We start from the raw sequence: 16,495 nt of genomic DNA, 5'->3' as shown, positions 1-16,495 counted from the left end.
ATCTTTGGCCTCTAAGGCCTGAAACTCCTTTGTTTGACCTAGATAGCTCTAACATAATAATTACCTTAAAAGCAATTGGTCTAAACACACCAATCAGTAAGTAGATTGGAAGCACCAATCAGTAAGTAGATTGGAAACAATATTATCTAATTATACAGCATCTACAAGAGCTGTCCTACGAATTTAACAATGTTAAGTAACCTAAAAGTAAAAGGATAAAAATGTTACACTGTGTCAATAATCTAAAACACATGAGAATGAACTTTAAAGCAAAAAGAAAAAAAAAGACAAAAGGAATATTAAATAATGATAAATGATCAAACTACCTGAAAAACAGAATGATACTGAATATAACATTCCAAATAACAGAAACTCAAAATGTAGGAAGCAAAACCTGACAGACTTGAAAAGAAAAATAAACTCATCTACAATTGTAGCTAGGGACACTTCAATGTCCTCTTCTCAGCAACTGACAGAAGCACTAGAGAAAAACCAGCAAAGGGTTTAAAATGGTTGAGCAACAAGATGAACAGAAACTAATTGAAGGTACTGGTGTACTCCACCCCAAAGAGTACAATACAAATTTTTCTCAAGTACCAAAGGGAATTTTGCCAAGATATTATATCTTTTTTTTTAATTTAAAGGAAAAACAAAACAGTATAAGGGTACAAGTAATACAGAATTACAAAAAAAAAATGGCTAAGAAATCACTAGTTAATAGATTACATATTGTCATCTTAAAAATAGTTGTTCAAGTTACAGGATTAAAGCATACAATGTGGACATTCAAACAGTGAGACTGCAAACAGTTGTGTTCAATGGTCCAACAAAAACTCAGTAATACGGTCATCTATCTTAACACACCTAAACACATTTGCAGTTGTATCCTTTAGAGCACTTTTTTTCCTCTCTTTTTTACAACAAAATTTACCCATTTTGGGTTTTATTACTCCCATAGTTCTTACTGCTTTTTTTTTTTTTTGGAAGAGAATAAAACAGTATGACAAAACAAAGCAGTCAGTCAAAACAAAGGATAGACATAGCACACGATGTAAAAACAGAATACTAGGTTATCAACAATGGTTACCATAATGCCTCTTGCTTCCTTAAAAAGAACTGCCTATATCATTAGGTATAATAAAATTGAACAAAACATTACAGAACAAGACCAATAAAACCTAAACATTGGAAACATTACAGGACTTCAAAAGAAGATAATAATCAAACCAGAATGGGCATCATAGTGAATCTTATTGCCTTCAAACTAGTTGCTATACCATCAAATTTGATACTATCAACCAGAACGGAACAGAGTAAAATCAGTCAAAACAAGATAGTGGGAGTAATACAGGGCTTCAAATCAAGTTAATAGGAAATCAAAAAAGTTACTATAATATATCCTGCTAATTTTTGATTTTTTCCCCTTAATTAAAAAAATAATAAAATAAATTTTTTTATGAATAAGGGGGAGATTGAGATAAAAAAGGACATAACAACATAACAATACAGGTCAAAGCATGACAATTTCAGCAACCTAGTGCTTCACCACAAGATAACCCGACTTAAAAGTAGTTACCATAGTGTCTCTTTCCTTGAAATGTTTGAATATAACTACATATACTAGAGCATCAAACATATCAAGACAGTGTGAAACCATTCAAGTGGATGAAAGTATTACAGGGTATTTAGAACTAGCTAATGGAAAACGAACAATGGTTTCTGTATTATCTCTTTGCCTATAAAAATTTTTGTTTATACTATCACATATAATAAAATCCAGTACGATACAACATGATAAAACCAATGGAGACAGAAGACCAACAGTTTGGTGGGACTTCAAAACAAGATGGTATTAAATCAGCACTAGCTATTATGATGTTTTGTTTTCTTCAAAATAGCTGTTCATTTCATCACAGGCAGTAATATCAAACAGCCCAGAATTAATGAGTGAAAATTTTATAAGGCTTCAAAGCCACATAATGGGGAACCATGATTATCACATACTTCTATATATTTGAATCATTTCTTACAATAGGGAAACTATTTGGTATTCATACATGTGAGTTTGATTTATTTCACTTATGAGTATGGTCTCAAGCTGCGTCCATTTATTTATAAATATCTCAATGTGATCCTTCTTTATAGCTGAGTAGTACTCCATTGTATAAAAAGACAACTTTTTAATCTATTCCTCAGTTGATGGACACTTGGGTTGTTTCCAAGATCTGGTGATTACAAATTGTGCTGCTATAAACATAGGTGCACATATATCACTGTGGTATGATGCTTTCAGTTCTTCTGAGAATATGCCTAGAAGTGGGATAGCTGGAACAAATGGGACTTCCAAATACCAGCTTTTTGAGAAATCCCCAGACTGACCTCCAAAACGGTTGCACCAGTCTACACTCCCACCAACAGTGCAGGAGAGTTCCTTTTCCCCACAGCCTCTCCAGCATTTGGTGTTGGTGGTTTTCTTGATCCTGGCCATTCTTTCATGAGTGAGATGGAATCTCAGTGTGGTTTTAATTTGCATTCTTCTAATGACTAATGATGATGAACATTTTTTCATTTATTTGCCATTTGTATTTCTTCATCTGAGAAGTGTGTATTCATCTCAGATGCCCATTTTTGGATTGGATCTTTGAATTTTGGGGGTCTGATTTTTTTTTAATTCTTTATATGTTTTAGACAGAAGTCCTTTGTCTGAGGGAGAGTTCACTAAGATTTTTTCCCAGTTTGTGGGTTTTCTTTTCACTATGCTGGAGATTTCTTTTGACATGCAGAAACTTTTTAATAAGAGGTGGTCCCAGAGTCCTGTTCATGAATTCTCTACCTACCCCTATGTCTTCAAGGTATCTACCTAATTTGTCTTCCAATAGATTTAGTGTTTCTGTTTTAATATTCAGATCTTTGATACATTTAGATTTTAATTTAGTACATGGTGATAGGCATGGGTCTAGTTTTAGTTTTTGGCAAATGGAGAGCCAGTTTTTCCAACACCATTAAAGAGACTGTCATTCTTCCAGTGAACCTGTTTGGCTCCTTTATCAAAGATAAGGTGGTTGAGTGTGTTTTTAGTTGTGGTTGTATCTTCTAATCTATTCCACTGACCTTCAGCTCTGTTTTGATTCCAGTACCATGCTGTTTTTACTATGTTGCTTTGTAGTATAACTTCAAGTCAGGGACTGTGATGCCTCCTGCCTTGCCTTTGATGCTTAGAAGTGTCTTTGCTATTCTAGGTCTCTTCTTGCTCCAGATGAATTTTAAGAGTGATTTCTCTAGATCTATGAGGTATCTTGATGGTATTTTCATTGGGATTGCATTGAATCTGTGTAAGAGTTTTGTGAGAATGGCCATTTTCACAATATTTATTCTTCCCATCCATGAGCAAGGGATGTCTTTCCATTTTCTGAGATCATCTTCAATTTCTTTTTTCAGTGTATTATAATTTTCCCTATATAGGTCTTTCGCTTCTTTCGTAAGAGTAATTCCTAAATATTTCATTTTTTTGGTTGTTAGTGTGAAGGATGTGTCTTCTCTTATTTCTCTGTGATTTTGTTGTTAGTGTATAGGAATGCTATTGATTTTTGAGTACTGATTTTGTATCCAGCTACATTACTGAATTTATTTATTATATCTAAGAGTCTTTTTAATGGAGTTTAGGGGGTCTTCTATGTAGAGTATCATGTCTTCTGCAAACAATGATAATTTAACTTCTTCTTTTCCTATCTTTACCCTTTTATTTCTCTCTCTTGTCTAATTGCTCTGGCTAGTATTTCCAGTACTATATTAAATAGAAGTGGTGATAAAGGACATCCTTGTCTTATGCCTGATTTTAAAGTAAAAGCCTTCAATTTTTGGCCATTTAGTATGATACTGGCTGTTGGTTTATCACAGATGGCCTTTATTATATTGAAGTAAAGACCATCTATTCCAATTTTCTGTAAAGTTCTTATGAATGAATGCTGGACCTTACCGGGAGCTTTTTCTGCATCTATAGAAACGATTCTTACTTTTGGCTTTATGGACATGGATTACATTTATTGATTTACGTATGTTGAACCATCCCTGCATGCCTGTGATGAATCCCACTTGGTCATGATGTATAATTTTCTTGATGATTTGCTGCATTCTATTTGCCAATATTTTATTAAGGATTTTTGCATCTGTGTTCATTAGGGAGATTGGTCTATAGTTCTTTTTTAGTTGGGTCATTGAAGAGTTTGAGGAATGTTCTGCCAATCTGTTTCTTTTAATTGGTGCATTGAGACCATTTACATTAATAGTTATAACTGTTATATGTTGGTTTATTGTTGATGTATTATCTTTCTGCTATTGCATCTTTATCTTTCTGTTCTGTTTAATTATCTGCTTTGCTTAGTGGTTTTTTCCTTTGTGTATCTAAACTGTCTTTCAATATTTTTTGCAGGGTTGGCTTGGTGATCATGAAGTTCTTCAGCTGTTCTTTGTCATGGAAGTATCTTATTTCACCATCGATTTTGAAGGATAGTTTTTCAGGATACATCAGTTTAGGTTGGAAATTATTTTCTTTTAGGATCTGGAATACTTCACTCCATGTTCTTCTTGACTTTATTGTTTGTGCTAAGACGTCTGCTGTGATTCTGATAGGTTTTCCTTTATAAGTGATCTGTCTTTTCTCTCTGACTGCTTTTAATATTCTATTCTTGTGTTGGATTTCTGGGATGGTGATTATTATATGTCTGGGTATAGTTTTATTTTGGTTATGACTATTTGGAGTTCTATATGCTTCACTGAACTTGATGTCGGTTTCTGATCTCATGCTTCAGAAATTTTCAGCTATTACTTCTCTAAATATCCTCTTGACGTCCCTTATGTCTTCCCCTTCTTTTTCATTAATCCCTATCAATCTTATGTTTTGTGTCATCTTGCAGTTGTTGAATTGTTATTTCCTGATTCTTTGTTATTTTTAAAAGATCTTTCCTTTCCTGTTCACTAGCTGCAATCCTGTCTTCAAGGTCTGAAATTCTATCTTCACTTTCATTGAGGCGGCTTTTACAGCTTTCAGTGGAGTTTTTTATTTCCTGTATATCTCTGTGCACCTGAATTATGTATTCTGTTTGTTTCTTGTATTGCTCATCTAGGGATTCTATCTTTTTGCTTAGTTCCTCCAATTTTTTAACTGTGTTTTCTTTAAATATGTTCACCATCTCTTTCATTTCTTTTATCATTTCTTCTTTTACCTGGGAGATTATTTCTAATTTGAATTCCCTTAAAGCTCCCCAGAGTTGCTTGTTTATTTCAGTTGCTATTATGTCAGATATCTGAGGTGTATGGCATATATTTTCTTCTATATACATCGCTCCTAAGGTTTCTTGGGATGGGCTGGAGGTTTGTGATTGCAATTTGGTCTTTTGTTTTGTCATTTTCCTATATTTCTGTGTTTCAAGTGTTATTTGAAAGCTTCCTCGGGGTCTTTTGGAAATCCACTTCTATGCCCTCAGCTCCTGGGGCTCTGGTACCCAGTTCCCCCAGGCCGCCGGGCCTCTGGAACTGGTGGTGCTCACCTGCTTGCTTAGAACTCCACAGTCCCAAACAAGCTGGGCTCCAGGGAAAGTGGGCACCCAACCTGCTTGCTTAGAACTCCACAGTTCTCCAAGCACAGCTGGAACGAGGAGGCGGATGCAGGCCAAGATACCATATCTTAAGCCATAAAATAAACCTTAACAAATTTTTTCAGTGGCAATGATGTTGTATGTTCTCTGACCATAGAAGAATCAAACTAGATAGCAAAAACCAAAAAAAGCAATGTCTACATCAATGAAAAGTAACATATCTGTGGGGTTGGGGATTTAGCTCAGCAGCATAAGCGCCTGCCTAGCAAGCAGGCAGTCCTGAGTTTGATCCCCAGTACCGATAAAAAGGAAAAAGACAAAAAAAAAATAATAATAATAATATGTCTGTAAATAATCTATACATCAAAGAGGGAGTATCAAAGGAGCTTTTTCCAATTTTTATTTTTTATTAATACATGTTTATGGTACATAATAATTACATTCCTCAGGAAGATTAGTACATGTATATAACATGTTAATTCTTTTTTCATCCCCTTCTCCTCAATTCTCCCCAACAAAGGAACTTTAAAAAAAATAAACAGAACTGAATGAAAGTAAGATGCAACATATAAAAATATGTGAGATTCAGCTAAAGCAGTGCTAAAGGAAAAACTATAGCACTAAATATTTACAGTAGAAATAAAAGATGTCTCAAATCACTAAATAATTTGTTATTACTTCAAGACTCTAGAAAAAGCAGAACAAAGTAAACTCAAAAGAAGTAAAAGGAAAGAAATAGCAAAAATAATGCCACTGAAAATTCAAAAGCCAACAGAGAAAAATAACTAAATAACAAAGCTCAGCCAAAAATGAATATTGATTAACCTCCATTTAAGAAGACCCACAAAAATATTTTAAAAATACAAATCACCAATATCAAGAATGAACTGGGGTAGATCACTACTACAACAGATCCTGAAGTCATTAATAGCATAATAAAAAAATTATAAATAATTTTATTTAGTAAAAAATTCAACAATTTAGAAGAAATGGACATTTTCTCAAAGACAATGCTAAAGACAAGGTTACCAAATCAATCAAAATGAAACTGAATAGTCCTATAAACATTAAAGAAAATGAATTTATAATATATAAGCTGTGAAAAAAGAAATCTCCAAGCCTTATGACTTCACTGGAGAATTTTATCACATACTTAAGGACAAGATAACACCAATTATATCTCTCCTAGAAAATAGAAAAACAAGTATTCCTAACTCATTTTATGAGGCCAATACTATCTTTTTACTTATATTCATATTAAAACTCATACATGAATGTTCATACCAGCTTTATTAATTATAGCCAAAAATTGGACTCAATTCATAGTCTCTCAAAAGGTGATCAATTCCGCAAAACACACTACTCAGCAATGGAAAGAAATGAAGAACTGATATACACAACTTGGATGAATCCTAAGAAAATTACATTGAATAAAAAAAGTCAACCCTGAAAGATTATACACTATATTGTATATGATTTATATAATATTACTGACATGAAAAAATTATAGAAAACAGATTAGCAGTTGCTGGGTGCTGGAAGAACAAATGATTGGAATGAAGTAGGTATGGCAATTTTAGAGTAACAGGAAAAATTATTTTGGTGATAGAACTAACTGTTCTGCATCTTATCTATAGTACTGAATACACAAAACTATACAAATGACAAAATTAAAGAGAATTAAAAACATAGAAAAGAATACAAGACAATCTGAGAAAATTTGATAAGATTGGCAGACTATATGAAGATTAATATCTTGTGATATTATACTACAGTTCTGTACAATGTTACCATTGATGAAAACTGAAAGGAAAAGATACACAGGATCTATGGTGTTTTGTTTTGCTTTTTTAATCGGTACTGGGGATCAAACTCACGCCTGCCTGCTTGCAAGGCAGGTGCTTATGCCGCTGAGCTAAATCCCCAGCCCAGATCTATGACTTCTTAAAGCTACACATGATGTGTTACAAGCTGTATAAAAATTTCTGTTACACAAAAACCAGCAACTGCTAAATAAACCCACTTCCTTACACACGTGAGGAGGAGAGAGGGATTTGGGTGTATTTTACCTGCAGCCTTAGGGAGGGTTCACATTAAGGAATGGGGGAATTTCAATAAGAATTCTACAGTAACAGCATCAAGGTTACCAAATCATGTATCACACACCCAATAAGGGAAGTCAAATCAAAAACATTGAATTTTTAAACGTCAAAGTACTAAATATTAGAATATAGACAAATGAGTAAGACTAAAGTATCATTCAAGAGATGCAAATTAAAATTGATTTTTTTTAAAAAAGTACTAAATATTAGAATATAAACAAAAGAATAAGACTAAAGTAAATCAAAATACATCTCAAATTAATACTCAACTAATTACAAAGGCAAAAAGTTCCTAACACCTAGTTTGTTATATCTACATCCAAACACTGTCCTAGGAGCTTTGCTAAAATAGAATATATTGTGGTATCCCTCTTCCCCTATGAAACCTCCCCAAGTACTTAAGACTGAACACAAGGAGCACACAGGTGTTTTTCAAGTTTGATTTGTTTTGGTTTTTTAAGTTACATAAGCTAGAGATTAGAGCATGCACTGTAGAGCTCAGCTTGGTATCCTTCTTCCAAAAGAATATAGTTCTCAATCTTAAAATTAGGTACGGTACTTTCTAAAAGCTGCAGATGAAATGAAAAGTCATCTGTCTGAGGAACAACTGGCTGAATTTTTCCCATTCTGTGGGTTATGTTTTCACCCTGTTAGTGATTTCTTTTGATGTGCAAAAGCTTTTTAATAAGTTTAGATCATATAAAGAATTGAAAAAATGTTCAACATCATTGATCATTCAAGAGATGCAAATTTAAACAAATTGAAATTCCAATTGACTCCAGAAAGAATAACTACCATCAAAAAATCAACCACTAACAAATACTGGCAGTGTGGGAAAAAGGAAACTGCTCCGCGTAGGTGGGAGTGTATACTGGTGCAACCACTGTAGAAATCAGTGTGGAAATTTCTTTTAAAAAAAACAAGATTAGAAGTCCCATTCAACACAGCTATTTCTTTTCTGAGTAGCTTTCCAGAAAAATTCAAAACATTATACCACAGCAATATACATGTACCCATGTCTATAGCAGCACAATTGGTACTAGCTAGATCTTGGAAACAATCCAACTGACCATCAACTGAGTAATGCATCAAAGAAATAAATCAGACCCACATGTGTAAACACTGTATCTCCTCACTAGTATGAGAAACTGAACAATAAGATACAAAATGTACAACAGATATTGTGAATAGGGAAGAAATTATTCAAAAGAAAAGAAAAAGCATGACCAGAGACAGGGAAAGGAAGGAAGGGAAAAGGAAAAAAAAAAAAAAAAAAAAATATATATATATATATATATACACACACACATGCAGAATAGTTAAGTTAGTTATACAGCTAGTTTCTCTTAATTTCTCTTAGTTCATTGAAAAGAAAGCTGTGCGTTAATTTTTTTGGATAATATTTCATGCCTATATCTTTTTTTACATTTTTTTTTCTTTTTCCTTTTTATCGGTACCGGGGATCGAACTCACGACCTCCTGCTTGCAAGGCAGGTGCTTATGCCGCTGAGCTAAATCCTCAGCCCCTTCATGCCTATATCTTGTACTCTGAACAACTACTATGAATATAACAATACACCATGTATTAATATTACTATTCTTCTATTAGCCTGTTTTAAACTGTTTTATTGTGAATTTTACTTTTTTGTTTAGAATAACAAAAAATGAAAAATCAAGTTTATTAAGATATATTACTACAGTAGTAAGGCACATGAATCAGACACATAATATTTACTAAAGGACAGAATGGAAGAAGGGAATAATTCATGAATGAAATAAAATTTGAAAGACCCTCATCTCATAGAAAGGCATAGTTACAAAAAGTTTGCACACCACCTTAGAGAGTTGCTGAAGCTCCTTAAGCCCAGATTTTACAGAATCTTAATTTAGATTCTCTATTTTCAGGAGCATATTCTATTGAATAAGGTTATTTGCCTCTTTAGGGGTTTAGATAAAAACAACTTCTCAAAGTTCTCTCTAATGATACTATTTAATGACTTACACTTGGTCAAACAGATGGGTGGCACTACCTCGTTCACTGTCAAATGTAATGACACAGAATTTTTAACTGAACATTTGATTTATCTAACAGGACCCTTAAGCATAAGTACCATCTGTGACAGGTCTGAAATATGTAAAAGAATGAAGCTACAGAAACCACAGAGATTTTCTGTGTATTGTAAGTAAAGTCATACATATGTATAAAATAGGAAGCATAGCAGCCCTCAGGGAGAAAAAAAAAGTAAATGCATTAATGTTGTACTATGCAAGATTGGTTAGAAAGATTGCTCCATTTAGCTCTGTTTCATCAAAAAATATTTCTCAGTGCAAACAGAGCCCTCTCAAAAAAATTTTAATCTATAAAGTCATTAAAAATGTATAAAAGAAACAAAATAGTTGTATCTTACACTATGAAATGGCTTCCAATAGCATATCACAGAATTAGAGAAAACAATTAGAAGAAACCAAAAATAACAAAGGCTATCCTGGGCAACAAAGGCAAGACAGGGGGACATCACAACCCCTGACTTGAAATTATAATATAAAGCCACTGTGATTTAAAAAAAAAAAAAAGTGTGTTACTGGCAAAACAAAACAAACAAACAAACAAAAAAAAAACAAAACAAGAAAAAACACCAGACCTGCTGATTGAATGGAACAGATTAGAAGATATAGAAACTCCAGATACACTAAGCCACTTTATTTTTGACAAAGGTGCCAAACACATTCACTGGAAGAAAGAAAGCCTCTTTAATAAATGGTGCTAGAAAAACTGGCTCTGCACATGTCAAAGATTAAAACCAGACCCGTATCTTTTTCTTTTTTTTTGGTAAATGGAACTCAAGACTACACAGGTTTTGCAAGACAGGTGCTTGCAAGACAGGTGCTTATGCCGCGTAGCTAATCCCTGGCCCCTCTGGACCCCTATCTTTCACCATACACTAAACTAAATTCAGAATGGATCAAAGATCTAAATATTAAAACAGAAATATTAAATCTGCTGAAAGACAGAATAGGTAAAACTCTGGAAGACATTAGTATAGGCAAAGACTTTAAATAAAACACCATTCACACAGGAACTATCACAAAGAATGAACAACTGGGATCTCATCTTATTAAAATCTTTTGCACAGCAAAAAAAAAAAAAAAAAAAAAAAAAAAAAACAACAGAGTGAAGAGACAATTCACAATGTGGGGAAAAAAATGTTTGCCAGCTGTACCTCAGACAAAGGATTACTATCAAGAACATATAAATAAGTAAAAAAAAAAAAAAAAAAAAAAAAAAAAAAATCAGACCTCCCAAATTTAAAGACCCAAACCAAGGAGACAGATGAGATGAATACACATTTCTCATATGAAGAAATACAAACCGCAAATAAATATACGAAAAAATGTTCAACATCACTGGTCATTCAAGAAATGCAAATTAAAACAACACTGAGATGTCACTTCACCTCGCGAAGAATGCTTATCACAAAATCAACCAACAATAAAAGCTAGAGAGCATGTGAGGAAAAAGGAACCCTTCTCCACTGCTGTGTGATAGTGTAGTCTGGTGCAACTACTGTGGAAATTCCTCAAAAAATTAGGATTAGAGATGTCAGTTGATCCAGCTATTCCTCTTCTGGGTGTCTTCCCAAAAGAATTCAAAACATCATACCACAGCAATATATGTGCACTCATATTTATAGCAGTACAATTTGTAATAGCGAGATCTTGGAAGAAACCTAAATGCCCATCAATTAAAGAATGGTTTAAAAAAAATGAGGCATTTTATACAACGGAGCCATAAAGAAGAATAAACCTGAGGCTTTTATATGGATGCAGCTAGAGACCATACTTATAAGTAAAATAAATCAGGCTTGCATGTGAACATTGTATTCTCCCTAATGTGAGAAGTTGAAAGAAGTGTGTGTGTGTGTGTGTGTGTGTGTGTGACAGTTAGGTTACACTAGCTTCTTTGAGTTCATTGTGTTTATGTGTGTGTGTGTGTGTGTGTGTGTGTGGCAGCTAAGATAGTTATACTACTGACTTCTCTGAGTTCACTGAAAAGAAAAGTTTATCCTAATATTGTTTGGACAATTACATGCAGACATCTTGTACTCTGAGTAACTAATTTAAAGACAGTAACATGCAATGTACTAACCATTGTTTTCCTCTAATTACTGTGTTTTGAAATTTTGTTGTTTTTTTTTCTCTTTAAAATAAAAAAAAAAGAAGAGCTAGGAATATTGTTCAATGCAAAGGCCCTGAGTTAATTGCTAGTATTGAAAAAAAAGTATAATTTTTACATTTCTATGTGTTAGTTAAAAATGTTAATTTAAATTTCAAAACAAGAAGTTGCAAGAGCTATCCAAAAAAATGACTAAAAACTACACAAATGTTTTCAGGCCTCCAATGCAGACTCCACTGATACTACTCCCCAGGTGACAGAGCGTGGACTTGAGTTCCCTGAGACACTGAACATACTGGTTTTTGAGTATTACTTGAAAGTGAATACTAGTAAGGACAATATCCCCCCATCAAAATCACTGAAATTGGCTGAAATTGACTGGTTATGAACAAAACCATAAAATATTTAAGATAGATAAACATTCTTCATTTAGTTTTTACAACAACCTACAGCATTACAAAAGATTTTTCTCCAACTTTGAAAACATAGAGTTAAATTTTCAAACTTCTTTCTGTACTATCTTAGAAATTACATCCATTCTTGTTTTAAAAAAAAGTTTGGATTTTTTAAACCTGAATAGAAGAGTTTGAGTCATTAAAAACACTGTATGTGAAAAATAATCAGACAAGGTAGTGAATGCCTGTAATACCAGCACTCCAGAGGCAGAAACAGGAGGCCTGCTATGAGTCTGAGACCATTCTGCTGAGTTCAGCGCCAGCCTAACTATATAGCAAGACCCTGTCTCAAAAAGGTGAAAATATATTTAACCCACAAGAACTTTACCAAACAGAAGCGAGTCACTGTCTTTAGTAAACTATTAATTTACAACTTTTTTGGATCTCTCCTTGCTGCAATACTGAAGAAAGACAATGAAACTAATAGAGTCAAAACTGAATTTCCTAATACAGGGATTATTTTTCATACTCAACTGCTAATAGTACTAGGTTATGCATGAAGAATCACTAGATCTCAAGATTGGCAAAGGTCCTTATCTAGACCCAGCCATGACTTAGATGCCATCTATGAGAATACCAATAAATCATCCTCTATTTAACACTGCTAGTGTCTGGGACACATTGCTGCTTTCTGAGACTGCCCACTCCATCCTCACAGTTCTGACTGTTAGAAAGTTTTCTCTTAAAGAGAGTACAAATCTGTCTCTCTGTAATTTCCACCCACTGGTTCTAATTCTATCCCTTGGGACCACAGAGAAAAATCTAATCTTGCTTCCATCTTCCATATGTCAGTCCTGCCTCAAATATTTGAAGATAGCTATCAAGTTTCTTATGATTATTATGGTAGGCTGAAAAACACCCCTCTGCAGATGTTCATGCACTAACCCAAACCTGTAACCATATCATCTTACACAGCCAAAAGGACTTTAAAGATATGATGAATGATCTTGAGGTGGGGAATTACCCTTACAGGCCATATAATCACATAGTAGGGAAGTTGGAGAGTGAGCGTGAAAAGAAGAGATGTTACAATGGATGTAGAGACTAGCATGTGAGGCTTTAAGATGGAGAACCATGAGCCAAAGTATACAGGCAACCCTAAAAGCTCTGTTTAAAAAAAAAAAAGCAAGAAAATGGATTCCTGCCTTGAGCCTCCAAAATGAATGCAGCCCTGGAAACCCACTTATACTTCATACCTCAAAAACTGAAAGATAATTAATCCTTTACATCACTAAATTTGTGATGTAAACTTGTTACAGCAGCAATAGGAAGCTAATACAAGCATTGTCTTTCTCATTCTCTTTCTTCAACCACTCTTCAAGTCTTGCTTTTAGCATATTCAGGATCTTTCTTTTGTCTACAATCCCAGGCTTTCCTTCTCCTTCTATGCTTACATCTTATTCCCAAATCCAAAGTACATAATGTCTTAAGACTCTCCAGCAATAATATCTAAAGTCTTATCCATTTGATCCACTTACCCTTACTAAGCATATTCTCAGAGCAATAGCTCAATAAATATTAAGCTGAAATGAAACAACTGTTCAGAACTCCAAACAATTCTGATCTTCTAAAAGATTTTTAAAAAAAGTCTTATTCCTCCACTTCCTCCAAACTAGTAACAATATAATTTAACTTTCAGGGACCTCAAGTTAACATCATCTATAAGAACTGAAGAGTAAAGACTACAGATTAGATAACTTCTCAGTGGCAATTATGACTCTTCTTTTTAATAAAACCACTGTGTAATTGAAAAGTTATCTGTTACCTATGATTTGTTTCCTAAAAATAGACTTCTTAAACTCTACTTTTAATTATATGACATAGAATTATTACAAAAATCAGTTAAACAAAGTATGACATTAGTTAAGCCAAATGTTTTCACAAATATTTCAATTGTTATATAGTAACTTTATCTGCCAACATTAATTTCTCCCAGCAAAACAATGATACGGCAAAAAAAGTTTCACAAATACAATTCATTTTGAATCTTTAAGTTTTTAATACCTCTGTTCCTAAATGTTAAGCTTTAGTGCATTGATCCACACATTTCAGAATTTTATTAGATATAAAATAAATTACTATGATACTCTCATTAAGCTCTGCACAAGTACAAGCAGGCCTCTAAATATTCTAATTAAATATATAGCTACTGGGGGGTCACTGGGCTTAAACACTAATGGGAAATTCAAGTGTGTGTAGCACATAATCCCAATCTAAACTTGATTTCAACCACATATAAGAGATGTCATATGTTTAAATAAAAAGAAGAATAAAGCAACATAACAAGTGGATTCACAGACAGTAAAGTCCAAATAAGGTAAAAAGCAACAGTGCTCTATGAATGGAATGATCAAAGAGGCAGAAGGTGAGACTTGACTTAGATAAGACAGAAAAATACAGAAAAGAAAAGCACACAGGATAAGTGAAACAGCATGCGTAAGGGCAAAAAACAAGTTCAGATAAGGGTAGGCAACCAAATTAGACATTGTGGAGATTTTTCTTTTTTCTGACAGTATTGCTGGCTGAACTCAGGGTCTTTATACTAAGCTACTTTCCCAGTCCCTTCTCAATTTTTTTTTTAGTAGGGTCTTGCTAAATTGCCCAGACTGGGCTTTTACTTGCAATCCTCTTGCCTCAGCCTCCCAAACATTGTGAAGAATTTTAGGGGCTGGGGATTTAGCTCAGCGGCATAAGCGCCTGCCTTGCAAGCAGGCAGTCGTGAGTTCTATCCCTGGTACCGATAAAAACGAAAAAGACCAAAAAAAAAAAAAGGAATTTTAAGTAGTGAAGTTGAAAAAGATTAACAAAGTTGTAATTGGTTTTTCTAAAAGTTTGATATTTAAGAGATCAATGAATAACAACTGCTGCAGGGGCTATGGAAAAAAAGGAACACTTCTCCACTATTGGTGGGAGCGTAGACTGGTGCAACCACTGCAAAAATTGATGTGGAGATTCCTCAAAAAACTAGGATTGGAGGTTCCATCCGACCCAGCTATTCCACTTCTGGGTATTTTCCCAGAACTGAAAACATCATACCACAGCGATATATGTGCACCCATGTTTATAGCAGCACTATTTTTAATAGCACAACTCAAATGCCCATGAACTGAGGAATGAATAAAAAAGATGTGGTATTTTTATACAATAGAGTACTACTCAGCTATAAAGAAAGATAAACTTGAGGCTTTTATAGGTAAATGGATCACGTGTAAATACCGTGTTGTCTCACTAATGTAAGAAATTGAAAGTAAATAAGATCCAAAAGCTACAATAAATATAGTGAAAGGGAAACTGTTCAAAGGGAAATCATACTATTTGATCAATTTTGCATTCCTGTATCCAGTAACATGAGCAACTACTTTGAAGATAACAATATATAATATAACAACCATTGTTCGATTCCTATCATCTTATTTTGAAATCCTGTGTCCTTATTTGTTGTTGTTGTTATTGTTGTCATTGTTTGGCTTTTGTTGTTTTGTTTGCTTGATTGATTGCTTTTTAATTTTTCTGTTTTTTTTAAATAAAAGTCTGATATTATTCTAAAGTACTTAAGACTGGGTAACAAAAAAATTCAGAAAATATTTACTATGTACATATGAAGTCAGTCACTGAGAGGTGATGTCTTAGTTACTTTTCTCTCTCCTTGCTGAGACAAAATACCTGATGCCCAACATTAGGGAAGGGAAGGTTTATTTCTTACAGATTGGAGGTTTCAGTTCATATTCAGTTTGCTCCAAGGCAAAATGATATGGCTGAGGTTCATGGTGGTCACAAACAGCAAGTATGAATAGCAAAAGAGACAGAGACGCCTTCTTCCTCCTGTTATACCATATGTTAGCTCCACCCCTGGGCAAGTATAGCACTCACACCATCAATTCCAATGACAGACAATGAACCAATCATGAATGCTAGATTTAGCCACCTCCATGATTGCATGCCTTGAGGGGGGGATCTAACATAAATTGTAACAGATGTTAAGGATAAATTATGCCCAAAACATTGACCTACCCTAGTGAGACTTACAGAGAAAAATGATACAAACAAGTATACAGTCACGGAAACTCTTGTGTTCATATAACAATATGGAGATCATGAAAAGAAACTGATTTTAGGAAAAAAGCCAAATAAGAAAGAGAATGAAAGGGGCTGGGGATTTAGCTCAGTGGC

The 16,495-nt window shown here is 33.9% G+C and overlaps 1 protein-coding gene across 3 annotated transcripts in view; it reads right to left on the bottom strand.

Annotated features, from left to right (window-relative positions):
* Magi3 (membrane associated guanylate kinase, WW and PDZ domain containing 3) overlaps positions 1–16,495 on the bottom strand; it is a 264,809-nt gene that overhangs the window by 228,634 nt on the left and 19,680 nt on the right. The gene's annotated exons all lie outside the window — the stretch shown is intronic.

Source organism: Cavia porcellus, unplaced genomic scaffold (genome assembly GCF_034190915.1).
Source record: "Cavia porcellus strain 051 isolate PalLab524CR breed Dunkin Hartley unplaced genomic scaffold, mCavPor4.1 scaffold_1, whole genome shotgun sequence".
NCBI classification, from domain to species: Eukaryota; Metazoa; Chordata; class Mammalia; order Rodentia; family Caviidae; genus Cavia; species Cavia porcellus.
Note: the sequence above shows the minus strand (reverse complement) of the source record. Positions and strands in the feature narration are given on the sequence as shown.